The following is a 24,558-nucleotide window of genomic DNA, read 5'->3' on the forward strand; positions in this document are numbered from 1 at the left end:
AATTGTCTTGATAGTTTACAGATGTCTAAGTTGTGAAACTAATTTCATTTGTATCTTTTGAATAGTCAGATTCTATATTATTCTGTATTATTACTATTCTAATATGAACTGTTCTGCAAACATTAACCATAAAACATTGAACCATTTACTGACCTTCTTTTTGACCTTCAGAAATATGATCTGCATTACATTTTTTCAAGAAAACAGTTCAACAGCTCTTCATTATCTCCTCTCTCTGGGGATCTTGGTGAGTTGTAGAAGGTGGCATTGAGGTGACGGGGCGCTTCCACAAAGATGGCGGCCGCCGCGGCAAGAGGCGCTTGGCTGGCGCTGGGGCGAAAGGGAGACTGCGGTGTGGGATTGCTGCCTGCCGGCGAGGTTTACCCGGCCCCGGCCCCTGGACCGCGGCAGTGGCTGGTGTGGCCCTGGCAGGCACAGGAGTGGCATGGTACCATGGCCGCATGAATGTCGTTGCACCTGAGGGCCACCTCACCGTCTTAGCCCAGGAAAATGTTGACTCTGGAGAGATGGGAGAAAAATCGTCCCTTCGTAAACAGCAATTCATGCAGTTTTTCCTCCACTGGAAATGAAGGAGAATATTATATGACACCACGAGACTTCCTCTTTTCAGTAATGTTTGACAAAATGGAACGTAAAACTTCAGTGAAGAAGCTGACAAAAAAAGGATATCCAGGATATACTAGCAGGAATCTGACCAGCTCATTGTGGCTCAACCTTTTTTAGAGACCTTGGCGATAAAGGACTAATTTAGTATACTGAGTATCTTTTCTTGCTTACAATGCTCACTAAACCTCATACTGGGTTTCATGTTGCTTTTAAAATGCTGGATGCAGATGGTTGAGAAAAAGGAATTTTTTAAGCTACAGAAGATCGTAAGTAAACAAGATGACTTCAAGACAACAATAGCTAATGAAACAGAATGCCAGGAATCAACAGTGAAAGAACCTGAAATTACCACAACCCTTCAGATACATTTCTTTAGAAAAAGAGGAGAAAGAAAACTTCATTATAGGGAATTTCGAAGATTAATGGAGAATTTACAAACGGAGGTCCAAGAAATGGAATTCCTTCAGTTTCCTAAAGGTTTGAGTTTCATGAGAAAAGAAGACTGCAGAGTGGCTACTTTTCTTCACTAACACTGAAAATGAAGACCTCTATTGGAAAAATGTAAGAGAGAAGTTGTCAGCAGGAGAGAGCATTAGTTTGGATGAGTTCAAGTCATTTTGTCATTTAGGACCCACTTGGAAGACTTTGCTATTGCTATGCAAATGTTCAGTTTAGCTCATCGTCCTGTCAGATTGGCTGAGTTTAAGAGGGCCATGAAAGTAGCAACAGGACAAGAGCTCTCAAACTATATTTTGGACACTGTCTTCAAGATCTTTGATGTGGTTGTTGATGAATGTCTTACTCATGGACTGTTTCTCGGGGTTTTAAAAAACAGGATGCATCGAGGTTTATGGGTACCACAACAACAAAGTGTACAGGAATACTGGAAATGTGTGAAAAGAGAAAGCATTAAAGGAGTAAAAGAAGTCTGGAAACAAACTGGAAGAAATCTCTTTTAGAAAAAGATAATCGGGGAATCATACTGCTCCAAATGTCAGAATTTGGAATTTGTTTAAAATACTAGATTTTTGTCTTCTTGATTTTCTTTGTAATATAAAGATGCCTTGTATTTACTTTCTGAATCAATAATTTCTTAATAAAATTTCATTAAAGAACTTAGTAAAAATAGATATATTCTGTCAGAGGGCCTAGAATTGAAGTAATGCTTTTACTTTGATAAGATGGAAGACCTAGTTACTCACTGATTTTTTTAGACACAGTAGTACAATGTGCTCTTTGGAAGGGTGTCAGCTAGTACTTACAGAAAAAAGTATTGATACACAAGGCCAATATCAAGTCCAGGAGTCCTGATGTTCCCAGTAGGGCAAATTAAATTAAAAACTTCTCAGGTTTTCTCATCTGTATCTCATAACTCGTACGCTTCTTGTATATTTTATTTCAGTTAGCTGTATATTAGTTGTCTTAAAAATCGTGTAAATTTCAATATCCTATGTAGAAACAGAATAAAGTATTTACACAGATGAAAAAAAGGTGGCATTGATTGTTTACTTTTTACATTTTGTTTTATCTGTGGAGAAACGGATGGGTTGTATGTGGGTGATACCTGTCTTAGGAACTAAGGACACACTTTTTTGGTTTGTTTTTGGCATTAAAATGGTAAAGAATATAGGGCTTCAAGAAACATTCTTTGAGACAAATTCTGCCACTCACTCTCCTTCCTTTATATTACCCCTCTCAAAAATAAACAAAAACCTATAACTAAATTCTATGCTGAATCACCACGGCAGGATGTCAAAAAGGATTGAAACAATAGTATTAAAACAGAAATTTCTGTCTTTCCAGTAAACCTGGCATTCTTATTGGGACCTGAGGAGAGTAAATCTAATTTGTCTATGACTGGGAAATCTGTAAAGAAAGAGGTCAGGAGAGATAATGTTACCAAAGAGACGCATTCCAGAAAAGAAGGTTCTGGGCTTTAGTAGTCGAGAGAATGGAGAGGACTTCCCCACACTAGAACAGGAGCTGGGACACAGATGTCTCACTATGATGATAATAGGTAAATGGTGAAGTGATTGGGCAGAGCCTGAGGTGCTGATTTTGCAAAAGGCAGTGAGCATCCACCCCTATACCTGGAAATTGAGTCTCCAACTTGGATCCTTTCATACATGTAGAAAGATAGCCAGAGATGAGCCTATTTAGTATAACTAAGAAGACTGGCAGTGTGGGCCTCTGACACTGAGTCACAAGTAATTTGGATTCCAGTCATTTATTTATTCATGAATATTTACTGAGGGACTGCTACGAGCTGGGTACCAAACTTGACCCTAGATATACAGTGGAGAGAACAAAAGAGACAAGGTTGCTGCCCTCAGGGAACTTATCTTCTGGTGGGATAAAACAGGTAATAAGAGAACAAACTAATGGACTGGATGCTGTAGAGAGTGATAGGTACCAGCAAGGAGTACCAGATAGGAGGGAGAGTGTCTGCGGAGTTGAAAGTTCTCCTTGAGGAGTTTGGGAGAGGCTTAAATGAGGAGAAGCAGACACCCATGCATGTGTAGATCTGGAAGCAGAATATTCTAGACGGAAGGGTCAGTTTGTGCAGAGAGCATGAAGCAGGAGTGACCTAGAAGAACACCACCGTTGATGGAGAGAATGAGAGGAGATGTGATCTAATAGATGGGCAGGAGCAGGTCACTCGGAGCTCTGTAGGCCATGGCGCAGGGTGGAGATTTTATTCTAAGTGTGATGAGAAGCCACAGAGCTTGGAGCAGAAGAGAGACATGACATGATGCACATCTTGTACAGTTTACTTTAGCTGCCGTGGGTGGAGATGCAAGAGGGCATGCTGGCCCCTCTGGTGAGAGTGGTGCACATTAAGAGATGAGGATGTCTTGGGCAAGGGTGGTCTCCGTGGAGGCAGAGAGCCCTCAGTGGGCTCAGGGTGCACCCTGCAGATGGACCTACAGGACTTGACCAACTCCATGCGGGCAGGAAGAGAGGAAGGGAGTCGAAGGAAATCTCTTGGATTTTGTACAGTACATGGTGACGCCATGAACTGAGACTGAAGGACTGGGGACAAGAAGAGAAAGACTTCTGGGGAGGAAAAGGTTTTGAATTAGCCATATTACATTTGAGATGACAGTGGACAGGCAAATGTAAATGTCAGATTTGCAATTAGAGATTTGAATTTGAAGCTCAGTGGGGAGATCAGAGATAAAAATAGAAATTTGGGAGGAATGGATGTGTAGTTGGTTTTTAAAACCATGACACTTGGTAAAGTCCCATGGAGATTGTCTGCTTTTTTTTTTAACAGGCAATATCTAAATCAAAATGAAACAAAACACCTGCAACATTTCATTTCAGTCATTGTTTTACCTTCAGACTTTCAAGTACCATTCTCTTTCAAGGCCATTGCTGTTAAATACATATGTCATTGGATGTTTTCACATCCCCTGTTACTTACTATCAGGAACGTCCTTCACTTCAAGTCTTGATCGGTTTCTCTATCTCTAGTTTTGTGTCTGTACCTTCAGACCCTCAGACAAAGGCAGCTGATGCTCCATAATTCCCCGAGGCCACGAGTGTCTTAATGAGGACCCAGAAGAAGCATCTTAAGAGTTAGATAATAATTTATTTGAGCATAAGCAGGAAGATCCATATTTAGATAATTCTCTTCCCACAGCATCATTATCTCAATGCTTCTGCTGACAGCCTTAGAGATAATAGCATTCAAAATGTAAATAATGAAACAATACACATGGTAATGAGGGAGACTCAGAAAATACAGTAGTAATGAAAAAATAACAAGATAGCGATTCTAATATTGTAAATACACAAGTTTGCATTAGTGACAGATTATCTCTGTAATGCCAAGCTGAAATAATTTCGAAGCCAGTGTAACAACTGCTGAACAACATACAAGGTGTCAATCCAGTGCCAGTTAATACATTTAGAGAATTAGGCAGGCTCTGAATAATTATGAGCATAGGCGGATCTGGAATGGGCAGGTTGCTGCGAAGTATGGGAGTGGCAGACCGCACAGCAGCTAACATAAAGAGCACTTCTAGGCAGGTGCATATAGGAAATCAGAGGCAGAAAAATATAAAAAAAAAAAAAAATCAGAAGCCACAGACTTGGTTACATATGCAAAAAACCCATTGGAACCACTCTGTTGAATAGGCTGAAATCTGTTTTCTACAAATAGGAAAGGGCTTAATTATTTTCCAACCCTACTCTTCCAATGTGCTCTGTTGGATTTCTGTTTCCCTATCCCTTGGTTGCCTTGCTGGCAGAATTCATGCTTTTCCAATATTAGCAGAGTCACAACTTATTAATAGAGGCTCATGTTGGGGTAGTAAAAGTTTCAGTGTTGTCTAAATCAATCTCACGTTTAGTTCACAGCCTCTCACTTCCTGTTGTCTTAGGCCTGATCAGAGGGCCGGGCTTGTTGTGTTCTCTCACTTCTCTTCGTTCTTCACTTCAACCCCAAATATCACCCCTGGGTCTTCCAAGGGGAAGGAGAAGGCTGACCGAAGGAAGCCTTGACTTGTTGGGATTCAACATTGTTGTCTCTGTGGGGCAGAGGTTCAGATGTTGGATCCTTCATGGGACATATTTATGTGGTACCTTGGAAGTCCTCTGAGAGCTCTGACTTGGGCCATTTGTCCTCAGTCATTTGAGATGCACACACCCCAGTATTATACCTCCAAGTTTCTTAATGCCGGAGTCCCTATGACCCAACAAGCTGCCTTCTTGGGCAAGATATATCCACTTCCTAATCCCTGGAATCTGAATGTTAATGGTAAATGGGATTTTGTAGATGTGAATAAATTAAGGATCTTGAGATGGAGAGATTAGCCTGGATTATCCAGGTGGATCCAGTGTAATTACAAGGGTCCTTATGAGAGGGGGGTGGAGGGTTGGAGTCATATCAAGAACATGTAAAGACAGAAGGAGAGGTCAGAGAGGACAGAAGATGCTACACTGCTGGCTTTGAAGATGTAGGAAGGGAACATGAGCCAAGGAATGTAAGCAGTCTCTAGGAGCTGGAAAAGACAAGTACACAGATTCTCCCCTAGAGCTCTAGAATGAAAGTGGCCCTGCAGACCCATTTTAGCCTTCTGACCTGCAGAACTCTAAGAGAATAAATTTGTGTTGTTTTACACCATGAAATTGGTGGAATCCCTTGCAGTAGTAATGGGAAACAAGTACAGGTACTTTCCAGATGGCTTGGGTTTTGCATGACATCCTTTTGAGCTGGCCTTGCCAAATGATCAGAGCACAGACTGCTCCCACAGCTGCTCCCCCTCCTCACCCCAGTACAATGGCTGTGGTTGATCTCCATATTCAGAATCCTGAAGGCAGAGGCAGGCACCAGTTTCAAGGTGCCCCGTTGCCTCCCAAACCCAAGGGAAGCATGTCAAACTCTCCCAAGAATATTTTCACAGTGGATTTGAACTGCAGCTTATGACTACTCACAGTGAAGGGAAATGGGCATCTCTTTTCCTTGCCCGTCTAATTATCATGAGTAGTCTGCAGAACCTTCCCTACTTTCTTTAAAAGGGAAGAGTCCTCTCTACTTCACCCTATTGAGAAAAGAAAAGTCAAAATGTGTCCAAGACCTGGTAACTACTTAATCTCTATGGTTCCCCTGGGAATTGCTAGTCAGTTAATTATATAGGCTCTTTGGGGTGTTTGGAGGTGAGGACTGATTTTTGTCAACTCTTAATAATTCACATGGATGTATTTGGCAGCTTTTTTGGGTAAGATTTTATTTATTTATTTATTATTTATTTATTTATTTATTTATTTAGAGAGTGCACACAAGTGGGGGAGGGGCAGAGGGAGAGGGAGTGAGAAAATCTCGAGGAGACTCCACACTGAACACAGAGCCGACACGGGGCTTGATCCCACAACCTTGAGATCGTGACCTGAACCGAAATCAAGAGTCAAATCACTTAAGTGACTGAGCCACCTAGGCGCCCCTATTTGACAGCGTTTTATAATATAAGGCAATTTATTGGTTTTTGTCCTGTTTAGGACTTAATCTCAAATTCCAAGGTAACAGGACAAGTTCCATTTAACATGTTGTTGAACAATTTGTATGTTAAGTTCAAGGCTGATTTTCTGAACAGAGAGAATGGTTGTATACCCTGGGATTTGAGAATTCTAGGACAGACATTTTTATTTAAAATATGTATATTTCTGCTTAAAATTCTTTAGCCAGTGTCTACGTCTTTGGGTTAACAATCTACAAAGTACTTCTTGAAAAATGCAGCAGAGTGGGATTGTGAATAACTGAGTAAGGATCGATCTTTCTTACTACTGTGTTCACCAACTTGGTGATGGTAGTATTTTTCTAGTGACTAGCATGGTACCTGATGCTAAAGAGACACCCAGCACATGTTTGTTGAATAACTGAATGAATAAATGAATCATTATATCTATTTGTGTATGAATAAATAACCTACCAGCACCTTTAATAATGTGTCATACAACAGCTTGATCTGGGAATGACTACTTAGGCTGAAGGCTGAAATAAGACATTCTTAAAAGCTGGCAGGAAGCCAAAGGACTCTGGAATGCGGGATGTTGGGGAGAATATGCAGGAGGGAGGTGTGAGCCTGATGACAACTTCATCTGCTTTGGACTTTCCTTCTTGTTTTTGACTTTGGCTGCTAAGAATCTGGAAATGTCGATCGACATTTATTACACCATTCCTAGAACAGTAGCGAGAAGGCTTTGGGTAAAACAAAACACTTTAAAAATAATTGTGTTATTTCCCCCACCACCTGAAAGACTAAATTTGGGTTCTGTCTTGATCTGGAGTATTGGTGTCTCGCTATCCAGCCATTTGGGAGTCATTTCCCTAGAAACTCTGTATCATCCATAGGTGATGGAGCTAGAACTCTTGGCTGAGCTTCTGGGGACCACATGGGGTCATTTGGAAGCTTTTATTTGGTTTGGTAATGAGGCTCCTTGCTTTATATTAAAAGTGAAGCACCGTAGATGTGTTACCCATGTTTCTGTCTTATCTACATTCTGTCCTTCCATGCCATCTTACAGTTTTTGACTCAGATTTTTTAGACGATTGTAATACGTAAAAAATTCAATACTATAAAGGTTTCTAATAAGCAAATGTTTTAACTAGGATATTTAGAGTATTCTAACCAGTCAACACTTAGATCAAGTTTTAAGTCAGAATCATAATTATTAATCAGTGTGTAGGAACCAGGCACAGATATATAAGATTATTTTACTTTTGAGACATTTATTTAAGCTATGCTCTGAGGATAGCATTTCATTATGTTTAATACTTAATGTAAACATTTTTTCTCACTGATGTGTTTAGCTGTATCACGGAGAAGTTATTAATGTCTGATTATATTGATAATTTAGTGATTAAAAAAACTGAGCTCAATTTGTGTCAGAAAAAAATAGATTTAATTTTCTATTTCATGGCATGCTTCCTAAAGTTAGTGAGTGATATATTGGTATAATTTCATATTTTGCTTAGATAGATTTACCTTAGTCCATGTATGCATTACTGGTTTTAAATTATTTAAATATAATAAAATCAACTTATGCTTAGAGTAAAATTGAATATAATCAAAGCCTTTTTTGAAAATGGAAAAAGACCCTTTGTCTTTCTTAAATGTGAGAATTACCTTGTGAACTCTTTTATAGTCGTACTGGCAAAGCACAGATATGCTGGTTAATAAACACTGCTGGATGCTATTACTACAATGAATGAAATATTGAACTAGTTGAAATGTATCCAGGAAGTGAATTGTAGTACATATTGTGAGGTACTAAGTCAAAGAATTTTTAAACTTGTCAGTTACCCTTGACACAGCTACATGTACTATTTAAACAAGATATTATAGCTCTAAATTACCAGATGTTTTACCATGGGGGCAAAAAGTAAATAATTAAAAGGGTATTAAATTTGTGTAGCTGTGGGTCAATGAATGATTTCTGAATAATAGAATTTTTTTATGGAGGAAAGAAGAGTAGGGGAAGGAGATTAAAATTTAAAAAGTGAAACAACATGCTCAGTGAGAGATCTTGGGCTTTGGACCTGGCAGATGGCTTTTCACCTTTGCTTGCCTCTTAGTAGCTGTGCGTACTTGACAATTTATTACTCTCTTGTGCCTTAGTTTCTTCAGTATTAGAGAAAATAATTCCTGCCTTCCAGGGCATTTATAAAAACTAAATAATGTATATAAAGTAAATTGCTCAGGGCCTAGCACTATACTTTTGGCATAAAAGTATTCCTTTCTCCCCTCTGAAGAAGCCTATTCAGACACGAGATTGTCCAAAGGGAATCATAAAATTATAGAATTTTAGAGATGTTTGGCTCATTTAGAAATTACCTATTGCAATTCCTTTTAATGTGGAGATACAAAATAGGCTTTGGGGGCCAGAAGCAGTCCATGAAGAGAGAAAGAGGAGGAATTTATCTGCCTCGTCTCATTTCACATATCATTTCTCCGTGGTGAAATTTACTCTACAGGAAGCTCAGGTTCTCACACTTCCAGGTGGGCTTATCCAGCAGCCTGGTGTCCATTCAGCAAGCTAGATCCCTAGGGTATGGATTTCACCCAACCATAAAGAGGCTATGCGGCTCAGTGAGGTGCTGACCAAGAGAGAGACAAATGGAGGCAGTCGAGGGCATCTGAAAAGAAGATTTGTACCCAGTACAGACGCGTTATCAAATTGAATCCTTGTAACAGTCTTAAGAGATCAGTATTATTATCCTGTTCATTGGTGTATGCCAATAATGGTACCCTGTGGGCAGTCCGGGTACCCTGGACTGGTGGCAGCAGTGGGTGAACACTCGCACCATGAGGAGTGGGAAGGACGCACCTGTGGACCAGCTGGGGACTGAGCACCACTATGATCCCAGTGTACCCCCCAAAGGGGTGGAGGTACCAGGTGCTGCTGTCACTGATACTCTCCAGTCAAACCGAAGACCAGCTCGGGGCCTGACAGTGGACAGCATCCTGCAGGCAGATGACAGCATGCTGGGCACGTTCATCTACCCCGTAGGCTTCTGGAGGAACAAGGTAAAGTACATCAAGCAGACCAGTGCTATGTTGCAGCAGCGCTATGGCAGGGAGGGGCACTGGGCCCAAGATGGCACCCTTGGCCATGGCGGTGGCCTAGGGCGCCGTGTGCGACATTGCTGTGGACACGCACGTGCACAGAATTGCCAACAGACTTGGGTCGACCAAGACAGCAACCAAGTCCCCGGAGAAGACTCCGGCTGCCCAGGAAGAGTGGCTGCCCTGGTGCGACAGGGTGGGGGCTGGCGGGGCTTCTGCTATCTCCCCTGACCTCTCACCTTCACAGAGAGCTGTGGAGGGAGATCAACGGACTGTTGGTGGGTCTCGGCCAGCAGACGTGTCTGCCCGTCCACCCACGATGCCAGACCTGCCTCAACAGAAGCCTGTGCCCTGCCGCCCGGAGCCTCTGCGGGCGTGAAGCTTCGGCCCAGCCACCACTCTCGCCAGTCTGTGGCGTTCCTTTGCTGGGGAGCCACAGTCTGTTTATAATAAAGCTTGGGAGTTGTTTGCAAAAAACAGGGGCGGGGTCATACATGTTGGTCATCTGAATTACTGAATGATTAAATGATTAGATGAATGAAACACTACTTCCTATCTCCCAAATCAAGACATTTCCCATTTTGTTGTAGTCTCCCATGTCAAAAGGATCCCATGTTTGTGTTTTTTCAGAGTCTGACATAAACAAGTAAGCAAAAGATCCAGAGTCCCATTCACTTGCCCGGTCTGTCTCTTAAGAAAACGTTTGGCTTCTCAAATAGATCTTCATTTAGAACTGGTGCATCAAGCTCAACTGCCTTCAGCGACCAGTCAGAAAATGTAAATGAATAAATCCAGTATAAAAGCAATAGGCCAGGGGCACCTGGGTGGCTCAGTCAATTGAGCGTCTGCCTTCGGCTTTGGTCATGATGCAAGGACCCTGGGATCGAGCCCCGCATCGGGCTCCCGGCTCGGCGGGAAGCCCGCTTCTCCCTCTCCTCCCTACTTGTGCTCTCTCTCACTATTTCTGTCACTTTCTGTTTCGCTCTCTCAAATAAATAAATAAAATTTAAAAAAAAATCAATAGGCCTCAGGCAGTGCAAGTGCCACCTAATGTCATTCAAATTTAAATTTTAGCCCAATAAAATAGGTCTGAAGCCAAAGTAGGCCCTCACCAATTAGATCTTCACTTAACATCAGTTGTCCTTATATTCTTACAAATAACTTAGATGTCTACATCCAAAACAGGAAAGTTATTTTTTTAATGAAAATTAAGATTACCTGATGTTAATACTGAATTAGTAGTATGTACAATCACCAAAAGTATCTTTCCCAAAATGTTGCAAAACATTATTAGGACATCTACTGGCATTCCTGGCTGGACCTCTTTCCATTCTCACCAGAGTTCGTCAGCACAGACTTGGAGCTTGGGATCTAACATATTACTGCTAAGAAGCATTGGTATGCATATTAGGAATATGTAATGAATCTTAATAGCATTAACTTATTATCCCAGAATGCGCGGTCATATTGATGCAGGTTCACACTGGCATACACATGCTCATAATTACGGAAGGGATATTTCTTTACCCTTCTATCTGGCCTTCTCTGATAAGTTGTTATGTGGCTGGCATTCAATGCAAATTGGAGTTTGCTGGCTTCTGATATGCATACTCTTACTAATCAGCAGATTACTTGTGTGGAGGCTGCCCACCTCTAAAGCTATGCTGTCACATTTGGAATAAATAATAGAGTCTTGCCTTGAATTTATAAAATACTGAATGGCCTAGTTTAGACTCATTAAGTAGAGCTTGGTGAGTATGGTTTTCATGCGTAAAAAGGATATTTGCTGGACATAGTAAAACCTGGGAAATGAATACTACCATATCACTATAATAGTGATTACCATTGAACAGAATTTGGCATAAAGTGGTTACAGCAACTGAAATACAGAAAAGTTACAATATGGTCCCTCTGGTCTGGACCAATAAAACCTTTACTGAAAATGCTAAATATCCCCATTACAACTAGAGGATTAAATTTAAAATACCTTTTCAAATTTACTTTAAGCTACTAGGTCTTCCTTATAGAAAGTGTCCTTAACTCATACGGGTGACTTTAGTGTTCATTCCTTGATAATGAGGCAAAAGAACGATTGACAAAAGCAACAGGTTCTGAATAAATAACAGCAAGAGAAAAAATTTTGTAAGTGCAATTGAAGAATTTTTTGGTGAAACTTGGAATGAGCTGGAGAGATCAAAACAATTCGATTTCAGAAAAAAATACTAACAAAAATAGGTACTATGAATTAGATTAGAACAGTGAAACTCTGGACTGATTTTAATCCAAGAGCCTCATCTTGGCTCTAAAAGGAACTTCTTAAATGAGAAAACTGAGGTGCAGAGGTGTTATTTATTCAACTGATAAGTGGTAAAGTTGGCATGTATACTTATATATTGTGGACTCCAAAATCTTTGTTCTTGTCCCCATCCATAATCAGCCAGCTGTCTTGGTGGCAGGTTGAGAACAGTTAGGTAAACAGAGTTATGCGAACAAGGGCTCTGAGGAGGGCATTTGTTTTTTTCAGACCACTGTTTACAGCTGCAGCCTGATGTTAAGAAGGAAACATGCTTTTAAAATGTTAAAAAAAAAATGACTCTCTGCTCCTGGGTTTTCAATAAGGATCTTCTTGTAAAACAATTTAGCTAAAACCAGGTTGTTCAATACAGTGAAGGCAGATGTCGAATTTACAATACTCTGACACCTGTGCAGAATACATATGTACTAGCAGATGTCAATTTTGTCCCGAAGAACCAGATTCTTTTAATCTTTATAAAAAAGATTCACAGTTTCTGTGAGTGAACTTCAAATAAGTTACCATCATGTACCAACAAGTTTACCTTTTGCATCTTCAGCTCCTGAGGGGCAATTCCCACTACTCTGGTTTCAATACCCCTTAGATAGCCAGTGTCACTCTAGATTCTTGACATTTTATGCTGCTGATTATAAATTTAAATGTATATGTGTGAGAATAAAAAAAGGCATGTAGAGATTTGTGAGAAGCTTTTTTTAGACAGCATGTGGTCAGGATACTTTTTTAGATCATCCCATCAACTGACTTTTGAATAGTAAACAAGAGAGATTATTATTTTTTGAAATGTGGAATTTGTAGTACTATATGTATTCAGACCAAGCAGGTGGCCATTACCCAAACCACCTTTATCCTTGGTAGTGTAGTTCATTTTTATGTCTTGGCTATATTAGTTTTCTATTGCTGTATAACAAATTGTCACACACTTAGTGGCTTAAAACAACATCCATTCATTAGCTCACAGTCTTCTATGTGAGTAGCCCAGGGCAGAAAGGCTGAATTCTCTGCCCAGGATCTTGTAAGATCAAAATCAAAATGTTGGCAGAGCTGAGTTCTTGTTCTGAGGCTACGGGGGGAGAATCTGCTTTCAAGCTTATTCTTGTTGGCAGGATTACATTTCCTGCAGCTATTGGACTGAGGTCCCTATGTCCTTGCCGATTGTCAGCTGGGAACTATTCACAGCATCTAGAGGCTTCTCTCAGGTCCTTTCCACGAGGCCCCTTCTATCTTCAAGCCAAGAACCTTGTTTCAACTCCTTCTTATGCCAGAAATCTGACTTCCTCCTCCACTGCTCACTAGAGAAAACTCTGCTTTTAAAGTGCTCATGTAATTAGGTCAGGCTCACCTAGATGGATTTCCCTTTTGATTAGCCAAAGTCAACTGATTATAAACTTAATTACATCTGCAAAAATCCCTTTTGCCATTGTATTACAGTTCTCTAGAGAAATAAAACCAATGGGATATTGAATCTAAACATAAGCCAAAGCTGCTTGGTCCACCCCATCTAGCTCAAATGCTGTCAGGAAAATCATGGTCAGGCCTTAACGACAGTGGAATAGGAGAGTGCAGAAAGGGTTAACCAAAGGTGAACTCAGTCTAGCTGATGCTCTATGGCTCAGCCTCAGCTCACCCAGACTTTGAAAAAAATCTAAATCCTTATCCACTTCTTCCAATTGCCAAACAGAGAAAAAGGCTTAAATTATCTAGAAAATAAAAGCAAAAAATAATCATATTTCAGCCTCTATTCTTTTAAATACAATGCCTAGAACTCAAGTAAAACATATGAAACATTCAGGAAAGCAGGAAAATATGACCCATAATAAAAGAAAAAGTAGTGAAGAGCAGACTCACAAAAAATTGGAATCCCAGAAAAAAAGTCCTGTAAAGAATATTTCAAAAAAAATAAAAAATTTTCTAAATTTTTATTTTTATTTTTTAAGACTTTTTATTTATTTATTTGACAGAGACAGAGACAATGAGAGCAGGAACCCAAGCAGGGGGAGCGGGAGAGGGAGAAGCAGGCTTCCCGCCCGGCAGGGAGCCCGAAGTGGGACTTGATCCCAGGGCCTTGGGATCATGACCTGAGCCGAAGGCAGGCGCTTAACGACTGAGCCATATGACCCAGCAATTGCACTACTGGGTATTTACCCCAAAGACACAGATGTAGTGAAAAGAAGGGCCATATGCACCCCAATGTTCACAGCAGCAATGTACACAATAGCCAAACTGTGGAAAGAACCGAGATGCCCTTCAACAGACGAATGGATAAAGAAGATGTGGTCCATATATACAACGGAATATTACTCAGCCTCATCAAGAGGCAACCCATCAGTTTACTATCTTTATGTGAATCATCTGTTTTGTTCCATTCATCAATTTTTTTCTTTCACTAATACTGTTTTTTACTGATTATTATAACTTTATACTAAGTCTTAAAGTCAGGTAGTGTTAGTTCTCCAACTTTGTTGCCAATTTGGATGCCTTTTATTTCTTTTTGTTATCTGATTGCTGATGCTAGGACTTCTAGTACTATGTTGAACAACAGTGGTGAGAACAGGCATCCCTGTCATATTCATGACCTTAGGGGAAAATCTCTCAGTTTTTCCCCATTGAGAATGTTATTCACTGTGGGCTTTTGGTAGATGGGTTTTATGATATCGAGGTATGTTCCCCCTATCCCTACACTGGGGAGGGTTTTAATCAAGAAAGAATGCTGTCCTTTGTCAAATGCTTTTTCTGCATCAATTGAGAGGATCATATGATTCTTGTCTTTTCTTTTATTAATGGATCTATCACATTGATTGATTGTGAATGTTGAACCACCCTTGCAGCCCAGGAATAAATTCCACTTGGTCGTGGTGAATAATCCTTTTAATGTACTGTTGAGTCCCTATTGGCTAGTATCTTGTATTTTGACATCCATGCTCATCACGGATATTGGTCTATAATTGTCCTTTTTGATGGGGTCTTTGGTTTAGGGATCAAGGTAATGCTGACCTCATAGAACGAGTTTGAAAATTTTTCTTCCATTTCTACTTTTGAAACATCTTCAGTAGAATAGGTATTATTTCTTCTTCTTTAAGTGTTTGGTAGCATTCATCTGGGAAGCCATCTGGCCCTGAACTCTTGTTTTTTTGGGAGGTTTTGATTACTGCTTCAATTTCCTTGCTGGTTATTGGTCTGCTCATATTTTCTACCTCTTCCTGTTTCAGTCTTGGTAGTCTATAATTTTCCAGGAATGCATTCATTTCTTCCAGATTGCCTAATTTGTTGGCATATAGTTGCTCATAATATGTTCTTAAAAGTGTCTGTATTTCTTGGATGTTGGTCATGATCTCTCCCCTTTCATTCATGATTTTATTAATTTGGGTCTTTCTCTTTTCTTTTGGATAAGTCTCTCCAGAGGGTTATTGATCTTACTAATTCTTTCAAAGAACCAGCTTCTAGTTTCGTTGACCTGTTCTACTGTTCTTCTGGTTTCTTTTTCATTGATTTCTGCTCTAACCTTTATTATTTCTCTTCTCCTGCTTGGTTTAGGCTTTATTTGCTGTTCTTTCTCCAGCTCCTTTAGGTGTAAGGTTAGCTTGTATATTTGAGATTTTTCTAATTTTTTGAGAGAGGCTTATATTGCAATGTACTTCCGTCTTAGGACCACCTTTGCTGTATTCCAAAGGTTTTGAATAGTTGTGTTTTCAGTTTCATTAGTTTCCATGAATTTTTTTAATTCTTCTTTAATTTCTGATTGATCCACTCATTCTTTAGTAGGATGCACTTTAACCTCCAAGTGTTCGAGTTCCTTCCAAATTTCCTCTTGTGATTGAGTTGAAGTTTCAAAGCACTGTGGTCTGAAAATATGCAAGGAATAATCCCAATCTTTTGGTATCAGTTGGGACCTGATTTGTGACCCAGTATACAATCTATTCTGGAGAAAGTTTCATGTGCACTCCAGCAGAATTTGCATTCTGTTGCTTTAGGATGGAATGCTCTCTGTATATATTTGTGAAGTCCATCTGGTCCAGTGTGTCATTCAAAGCCCTTGTTTCCTTGTTGGTCTTCTGCTTAGATGATCTGTCCATTGCTGTGAGTGGGTTGTTGAAGTCCCCTACTATTAATGTATTATTATCAATGTGTTTCTTTATTACGGTTATTAATTGGTTGATATAATTGGCTGCTCCCAAATTAGGAGCATAAATATTTATAATTGTTAGATTTTCTTGTTGGGTAGACCTTTTAAGTATGACATAGTGTCCCTCTTCATCTCTTATTACAGTCTTTGGTTTAAAATCTAATTTATCCGATATGAAGATTGCTACCCCAGCTTTCTTTTGAGTTCCATTAGCATGGTGAATCATTCTTCACCCCCTCACTTTCAGTCCGGACGTGACTTTAGATCTAAGATGAGTCTCTTGTAGACAACATATGGATGGGTTTTGCTTTTTTATCCAATCTGATACCCAGTGTCTTTTGATTGGAGCATTTAGCCCATTTACATTCAGAGTAACTATTGAAAGATACGAATTTAGTGCCATTGTATTACCTGGGAAGTCCCTGTTTCTGTAGATTGTCTCTGTTCTTTCTGGTCTATGTTACTCTTGGGTTCTCTCTTCACTTACAGGATCCCCCTTAATATTTCTTGCAGGGCTGGCTTGGTTGTCACATATTCTTTCAATTTCTGTCTGTCCTGGAAGCTCTTCATCTCTCCTTCCATTTTGAATGACAGCTTTGACGGATAAAGTATTCTTGGCTGCATATTTTTCTCATTTAGTACCCTGAATATATCCTGCTATCCTTTTCTGGCTTCCCAGGTCTCTGTGGATAGGTCTGCTGCCAATTCAGTGTTCTTGCCCTGTAGGTAAGGAACCTCTTGTCTTGAGCTGCTTTCAGGATTTCCTCTTTATCTCTGAAATTTGCAAGCTTCATTATTATATGTTGGGGTGTTGATCTATTTTTACTGATTTTAGGAGGGGTCTTCTCTACCTCTTGGACATGAATGCCTGTTTCCTTCCCCAGATTAGGGAAGTTCTTAGCTATGGTTGCTCAAATATACCTTCTGGCCCTCTCTCTTTTTCGTATCCCTTGGGAACCCCAATAATTCTGATATTGTTTCATTTTATGGCATTGCTGACTTCTTGAAGCCTCCCCTCATGGTCTATTAGTTTTTTCTCTCTCTTTTTCTCAGCTTCCTTCCTTTCCATCATCTTGTCTTTTATGTCACTTACTCTCTCTTCTGCCTCATTTGTCCTCATTGTTAAAGCATCCAATTTAGACTGCATCTCAGAACATTTTTAATTTCAGCCTGATTAGATCTCATTTCTGTACTAAGATGTTCTCATGTCTTTTATGCTTTTTTCAAGCCGAACTAATAACTTTAATTGTTATCCTGAATTCCATCTCCGACATTTTACTTATATCCATATCGATTAGATCTGTGGCAGAGAGTATTACCTCTGGTTCTCTCTTTTGTTCTGAATTCTTCCTTCTGGTCATTTGGCCCAGAGAAGAATGGATGAATGAGTGAACAGATCAAAAATTTCAACCACAACCCAAGCAAAATACATACTAGATAAATCCAAAGAGGTCAGAAACCAAAAAAGAAAAGCAAAATAAAAAAATATGGAAAAAGAGAGAATATAATCTCACAGGGTGGACAAAAGAGGGTGATCCACTTGTTCCTGAGTGTATTTTTGTCTCTGTATTAGAAGACACTAAATCCTAAAATTGTAAAGAAAGGAAAACTTTATATATATATATATATATATATATATATATATATTTATACAAAAATAAAATTGAATAGAGTGAAAGGAAGCCAAAAATGAAGAATATATCTATAAAATGTAAATGTAAAAAATGAAAGTTAAAAAAAGACTTAAAAACAAGGGATTGATAAAAGAAGAAACTAGTTGAAAAGGGAAAAAAAGAGAAATGGACAATTTTAAACTGAAAGATAAACAAATCATGAGAAAAAACTTCAGTTCTATGAATTCTATATACTATTTTCCCCTAGCGCTGGAGTTTTACAGTCTTATATGGTCCATAAACTTGCTGTGCACCTGTTCTTCCAGTTGGTCTTCTTGGGGAGGGGACTGCTGCCCTGCCTCTCAGGTGTCTTTGCCTGGGCAAAGTTGCATTGCCCCTTTCCAGAGGGCCGGGCTCAGTGTTAGGTTGTCCTCTGTGTGGCTTTTGTCCCTGAAGGCTTTCTATCCCTTTTTAGAGGATCAAAATTAAAATGGCCACTCCTTGATCTCTAGCTCCAGAGCCAAAAGTTTGCGGTCCTTTCTCTTCAGTAAACCCTCAAGGATAGACAGTCTTCACTTTTGTGTGTGCCAGACTCTGCAAACACCCGCAGTGTGCACCCTCACTGATTTTCCTGGCAGAGGGCGGGAAGTCCTGAGTTACTGCACTTTGTGGGGCCCTGGTGGGGAGAGCAGTGGTAGAACTGTGTGTGCACCCAATCCGCGCCCCCTGGGGGAAGGCAGAGGATCAACCATTACTGTCCTTTACAGGGCCCCTGCCCTGAGAGCTGTTTCCTGGTCCTGTGGGCACCCACTCCCTTCCTCCCAGGGGAAGGTGGAGAGGCCCCACGTTCCTGTCCTTTGCACGGTTCCCACACGGAGAGCAGTCACCCGATCAAGGTTTATGGCAAACCGAGCTGAGAGCCCCCTTCTGGGCTTGCTGACTGTAACCAGTTTCCCCACTTCAATGCTTGGGAACTTTACTGGCTCAGTCACCCCCATTATTTCTGTGACTCTGGGGATCACAATGTCCCACCTAGAATTCTGCCCCTTTTCACCACCTGAGCACCTTTCAGGCAGGGATGTCTCTCATTAGAGCAGATTTCTGAGTTCTGATTTTGCCCTCTAGGGCTATATTACTTTCCAGTAACTGGCTTACTCAGGCTCCCTCCCCCTTATCCCCTCAGATTCATTTCTCTGCACTTCTTGTCTTGCAGAAAGTGTTTGCTTTTCTACTTGTAAAATTCCAGATATTCTTTTCTTACATCTCAGGTTGAATTCATGGGTGTTCAGAATGATTTGATAGTTATCTTGCTAAATTCAAGGGACCAGATGCAACGAGGTCCCCTACTCTTCCGCCATCTTTCTCCTCCCCTCTCTCATTTATCAGAGTTTTGTAGTTTTCCTCATATAGATCTTGTATTTTGTTAGAAATACCTAAGTATTTTCTTTTGGGGGTGCTAATGCAAACGGAATTGTTTTAAATTTTAAATGTCATTTGTTGGTACATAGGAAAGCAGTTGATTTTTATATATTAACTTTGTATCCTGCAACCTTGCAACTAATTTCTTATTAGTTCCAAGAGGCTTTTTTATCGATTCTTTTGGATTTTCTAGTTAGGCAATCATGTCATTAGTGAACAAAGAGAGTTTTATTTCTTCTTTCCCAGTCTATATACCTTTTATTTCCTTTTCTTGTCTTATTTCATTAGCTAGGACATCCAACGCAATGTTGAAAAAGAGTGGTAAGAGAGAACATCCTTCCTTTCTTCTTCCTGTCATAGAAGGAAAACTTCTAGGTTCTCACCATTAAGTATAATGTTAGCTGTAGATTTTTTGTAGATGTTCTTTATCAAATTGAGCAAGTTTCTATTCTAGTGTGCCAAGTGTTTTTGTCATGAATAGGTGTTATATTTTGTCAGATGCTGTTTTTGCATCTGTTGATATAATAATGTGATTTTTCTTATTTAGCCTGTTGAAATAATGGATTATGTTAATTGATTTTTGAACATTGTACCTGCTTGCATCCTTGGGATAAATCCCAGTTGGTCATGGTGTATAATTCTTTTTATACCTTCTTGTATTCAGTTTTCTAATATTTTGTTGAGGACTTTTGCACCTGTTTTCATGAGAGATTTTGGTCTGAGTTTTCTTGCAATTTCTTTTTCTGGTTTGGTATTAAGGTAATCTGCCCTCATAGAATGAATTAAGAAATATTCTTTCTGTTTCCATCCTTTCAAACAGATTGTAGAGAATAGATATAATTTCTTCCTTAAATGTTTGGTAGCATTCACCTTTGAAACCATTTGGGTCTGATGATTTCTAATGTGTTGGAAAGTTATTATTAATTAAATCTCTTTAACAAATGTAGGCCTGTTTAGATTATCTATTTCTTCTAGTATAGGAAAGAAAGGCACCTTCATTATAGGACGTTTAGAGATATTTTTACATTAATTAATGCTGATTATCCTGACTAATAAATGACCTTGGGCAAATTCCTTAACTTCTCCAAGCTTAACTTTCCACATCTGTAAAATGGAGATAAAATTAACACTTATTTCATAGGGTCACCACAAATATTAAAAGCAGTAAAACAACAATTGTTTTAATTTCAATAATTCTGTGAAACAGTAACTTTCATTTTCAATTTTATATACTAGGAAACCAAAGCATAAAAATACTAGGCAGGTTGTATCAGTCAAGATTCTCTTGTTGCTTGCTTAAGCAAATGAGTATTTTGATCTTTTTACTAGGAGTTTTGATGGATGAATCTGGCTTTTTGGCACACACAGTTTTGAAATTTAAGCAATGTTATTAGAGTTCTTTCTGTGTCTCTCTACATGTAGAGCCTCAGCTCTGCTTTCTTTTGGTGGCTTAACTCTCATGTGTAGGCTGGCTCAGTAACAAAAATGACCACCACTGACTTAGCAATTATATCAACCATGGAGAGTACTCTTCTTGTCCTTGCCTGGCTCACATTCTCATTCTTAGACATGTGGCGTATAGGTATTGACCATCTTGGCCTTGAACTCAGTCTATGACAGGCAAGGTTGGAATATAAATTCTACAGTCCCACCCAGACTGTATGCTATCAGGGTTGGAGGACTCTCCAAAGAAAATGAAGGCACTATGACCCAAAGACAAGGTGTGCAAGCAAAGCAAGATACTTACTGTAAAAGTTGTCAAAGGTCTACATCTCATAGCACAGACTTCAAACTAGGCCTGTACAATTCTGAGACCAAGCTGCCATAGACAGATGTTTTGGATGGTGACCAGACTAGCTTTGTGATTTGTAAGTATCCTGAGCTTATCTCTAATACACATCTAAAAGTTAGATTGAAAGGATATTAGTGACACAGAGTCAGATAGTTGATGGGGTTTTTAGGTATTCAAACTGATGCTTTTCCTGAAAGGATAGTTGCTTCGCTCTTACCATGCTCTAAAACTATAATCATAATTAGTATTGATTTATTCATTGCCTACCACTGTTTATGAAGTGAGGAATACAGCTTATACATATTAGTTTCCTAAGACTCAGCTATCATCTTTAAGTACAGAAGATTAGTTTAACACCTTTGGCATGTATTCCAAGCAACAGAATATACTCTAATTAGGTCTGTAAAAGCTGTTACCTTAATTACCAGATATACTAATTATCTTGTCAGTCATTGATCTTATAATTATGAGGGAGGATGCTGTTATTTTCAAATGATCTGGACTAAATTCTGTCCTTGAGTTCAGGGGCTTTAATTGAGTCCCAGCCCAGTGGATGTTTAGCCTACCTCTTGTATATACAGCAATTAGCTGCATTTCTTTATCCTACAGGCTTTAAAATTAAAATACTTTCTTGCCATACCAAAAAGGCTCAAACCACCTACTCCCACCACCCCAACATAATGATTTAAATTGAAATCCATAAATAGAAAAAGCTTTATATTCCATCTCTGATTAATTAAATTAGCTTAATTTTAATCAGTACACATTATTTGTAGATTTTTCTTAGTGTCTATCACAGTTTGCACCAAGTGTTTTATATTGTTGATTGAGATGGTAGTAATCTTTATTTTTCCTTATCTGGGCTATATAAAGAAGTGTATTTAACTCTATTATGCTGTGTATTTGCTTTTAGAACATCACATGTACAACCACTTTCTGCAGGTATAGACTCTAACATTTTATCATAATCAACTTCAAGGTGGTGGTTATGTCTTTTTCATCTTTGCAACATTCACAGGCCTTATGGCTGTACTTTTCACATTATCAGGGGCAATACATGTCTTCTACCTCTTTATAAAGTAGGAGTGATGGCTGGACCCTTAGAGACAAGCTGCTGCCACTGTGCGCCTAATCTAGCTCCTCCGTCGCTTCCCCTGTTCTACTTTCTCTAGCTTGTTGGCCTTTACTTGGTCACTATCAATAAGCAGCTTGTTTCAGGAAGGCTTCATTGTTTAAGTAGTTTTTTATGTTGAGCTAAAAGTCTGATTTGCTACAACTTCTACCTATTGGTCTACTGAACCTAATATGACTCCAGTGGAAGGACACAATTCAAGGCTAAATCCTCTTCGTATTACATTGTTTGTGAAGAAAGGTCATAAATGTGCTTGTATCAGAGGAAAAACATGTAACATCATGAACAAGCTTCAGATGAGGGTTCAGTGATCTCGACTGAAGCCTTGCCACTGCCATTCCCCCCCCCCGCCCCGGGGTGGTTTCTAACAGACCATTTAGACTTGTTTAGCCTCAATTTACTTATCTAGATATTAAAGCAGTAACTCTTTTTATCTTACAGAGATTCATTTTAACTCATGTTTATGGTTATGTAATTTTCAGATGGAAAATTCTACCCTCCAAAAGTATAGTTTGTCAGCTTTTGAGAACTTTAGAGCTACCACCACAATCAAGATATAATCTTAAAAAGTTCTCTTGTGTCGTTTGAAATCAATTCCCTCTACCAACCTCCAGCCATTTTGGTTTTCACATCTGGGAGGCGAGATACGTCACTGGCATCTAGTGAAGAGCTAGGGGTGCTATTAAACATCCTACAATGCAGAGGACAGCACTGCTCCCCCCACTTCTCCCAGCAAAGAGTTATCGGATCCAAAATGTCAATATCTTGAGGATGAGAAATGCTGAGATAAAAAGGTAGATAGAGAAATAGATGTGGATGTGGGCATGCATGGGTGTTTTAAGTTTTTTCTTAGCTCTCTCTGCTGAGAGTGCCTAGAAGTAATGACCCACCTACAGGCCAAATCTTGCTTTCTAAATACTACACTAATAGGAACCAGGGCTCCTTAGAGAAATGGCTAGTTCTAGGGAAGGGACATTTTTTTGTGAGTGCCATAAAATAAAGTTCTCTGAGAAATAAGGATAGGGGAACCAACATGAAGTGGCTCACTAAGGCCAAATCTGGGACCATCTGGTCATCTAAATAATGATAGGTAAGCATTATAACCCACTGAATAAAATAAGAATTCATGACTCCCACAAAGAAACACATACACACACACACACACACACACACACACACACACATATACATACATGGAGAAAAAGGAAAAGATCTTCTAACAGTAGAAAGCCAGCCAATGAGTGGGATGGAATTTCAAAAGTCACTGTTTGTCAATCTTCATAATAACATCTGATTCAGTCAAAAATCAGTTGATACTGGGGTGCGTGGGTGGTTCTGTCATTGAGCAGCTAACTCTTGGTTTCAGCTCAGGTCATAATCTCAGGGTCGTGAGATTGAGCCCCACATGGGGCTCTGCACTCAGCGCAGTCTGCTTGAGATTCTGTCTCTTCCTCTGCGTCTGCCCCTCCCCCTGCTTGCAAGGGTTCTCCCTCTCAAAATAAATAAATAAAATCTTTAAAAAAAGCAATTGTTACTAACTAGTGGTTGAAAGTGTGAAAAGTACTAGGATATTTACAGAGCCTCAACCTATGTTTCCACAAGATACTTATTTATTTATTTTTTTTAAAGACCTCGCATGCATGTGTGTGAGCAAAAGGGAAGGGGTAGAGGGAGAGAGAGAAAAAGTATCTCAAGCAGGCTCCACGCTCAGCGGGGCTCAATCTCAGGACCCTGAGATCATGACCTGAGCGGAAATCAAGAGTCGGACACTTCACCAACTGAGCCACCCAGGCAACACCCCCACTCAAGATACTTATTAATTAAAAGGCCAAAAATAGTAACTTTACAGTGAGGAACTCAACAGATACTACCTGAAGCAAATGAGCAAAATTAACATCACCAGCAGTGAGACAAGTTGACATCATGTGCATCTTTATATGTTGTACTTAAAAGAACAAAACATCACTTCTATGATATTCTGGCCCCAAAATGCATGTTTTGAATCTAATCATGGAGAACCATTAGACAAACCCAATTTGAGGGGCATTCAACAAAATCACGAGACTGTACTTTTTGAAAATATCCATGAAATGAAATAAACATTACAACTAAATATAACACATAAACTGAGATTTTCTTTTGTTATAAGCAACATTGTTGAGATAATTGGTGAAATTGAATGAGTTCTATAGATTATCTGATAATGTTTTATTGATGTTAATGTCCTGACATTGATAATTGTACTGTGACAATGTAAGACAACAGTCTTGTTTTAGGGACATACACGTTGAAATATTTCAGGGTATATACAGTATCTTGTCTGCCCTGAAGCAGTTCTAATACATAGATTAAGAGTTGGGGTGATAAAGCAGATATGGTAAAATGTTAACATTTATACTATCTGGATGAAGGGTACATAGGAATTCTAATTCTGGGTATTCTTCTTCTTCTTTTTTTTTAAGATTTTATT

The 24,558-nt window shown here is 39.4% G+C and overlaps 2 pseudogenes; both read left to right on the forward strand.

Annotated features, from left to right (window-relative positions):
• The first annotated feature begins 294 nt into the window (after nucleotides 1–294).
• Nucleotides 295–1,586, forward strand: LOC114216525 (calcium uptake protein 2, mitochondrial pseudogene; annotated as a pseudogene).
• Nucleotides 1,587–9,437: 7,851 nt separating this feature from the next.
• LOC114216474 (endonuclease III-like protein 1) lies at nucleotides 9,438–10,207 on the forward strand (annotated as a pseudogene).
• Nucleotides 10,208–24,558: the final 14,351 nt, after the last annotated feature.

This window comes from Eumetopias jubatus, unplaced genomic scaffold, assembly GCF_037043125.1.
Source record: "Eumetopias jubatus isolate StellerSeaLion01/CBP00866 unplaced genomic scaffold, mEumJub1_p1.0 scaffold_3, whole genome shotgun sequence".
NCBI lineage: Eukaryota > Metazoa > Chordata > Mammalia > Carnivora > Otariidae > Eumetopias > Eumetopias jubatus.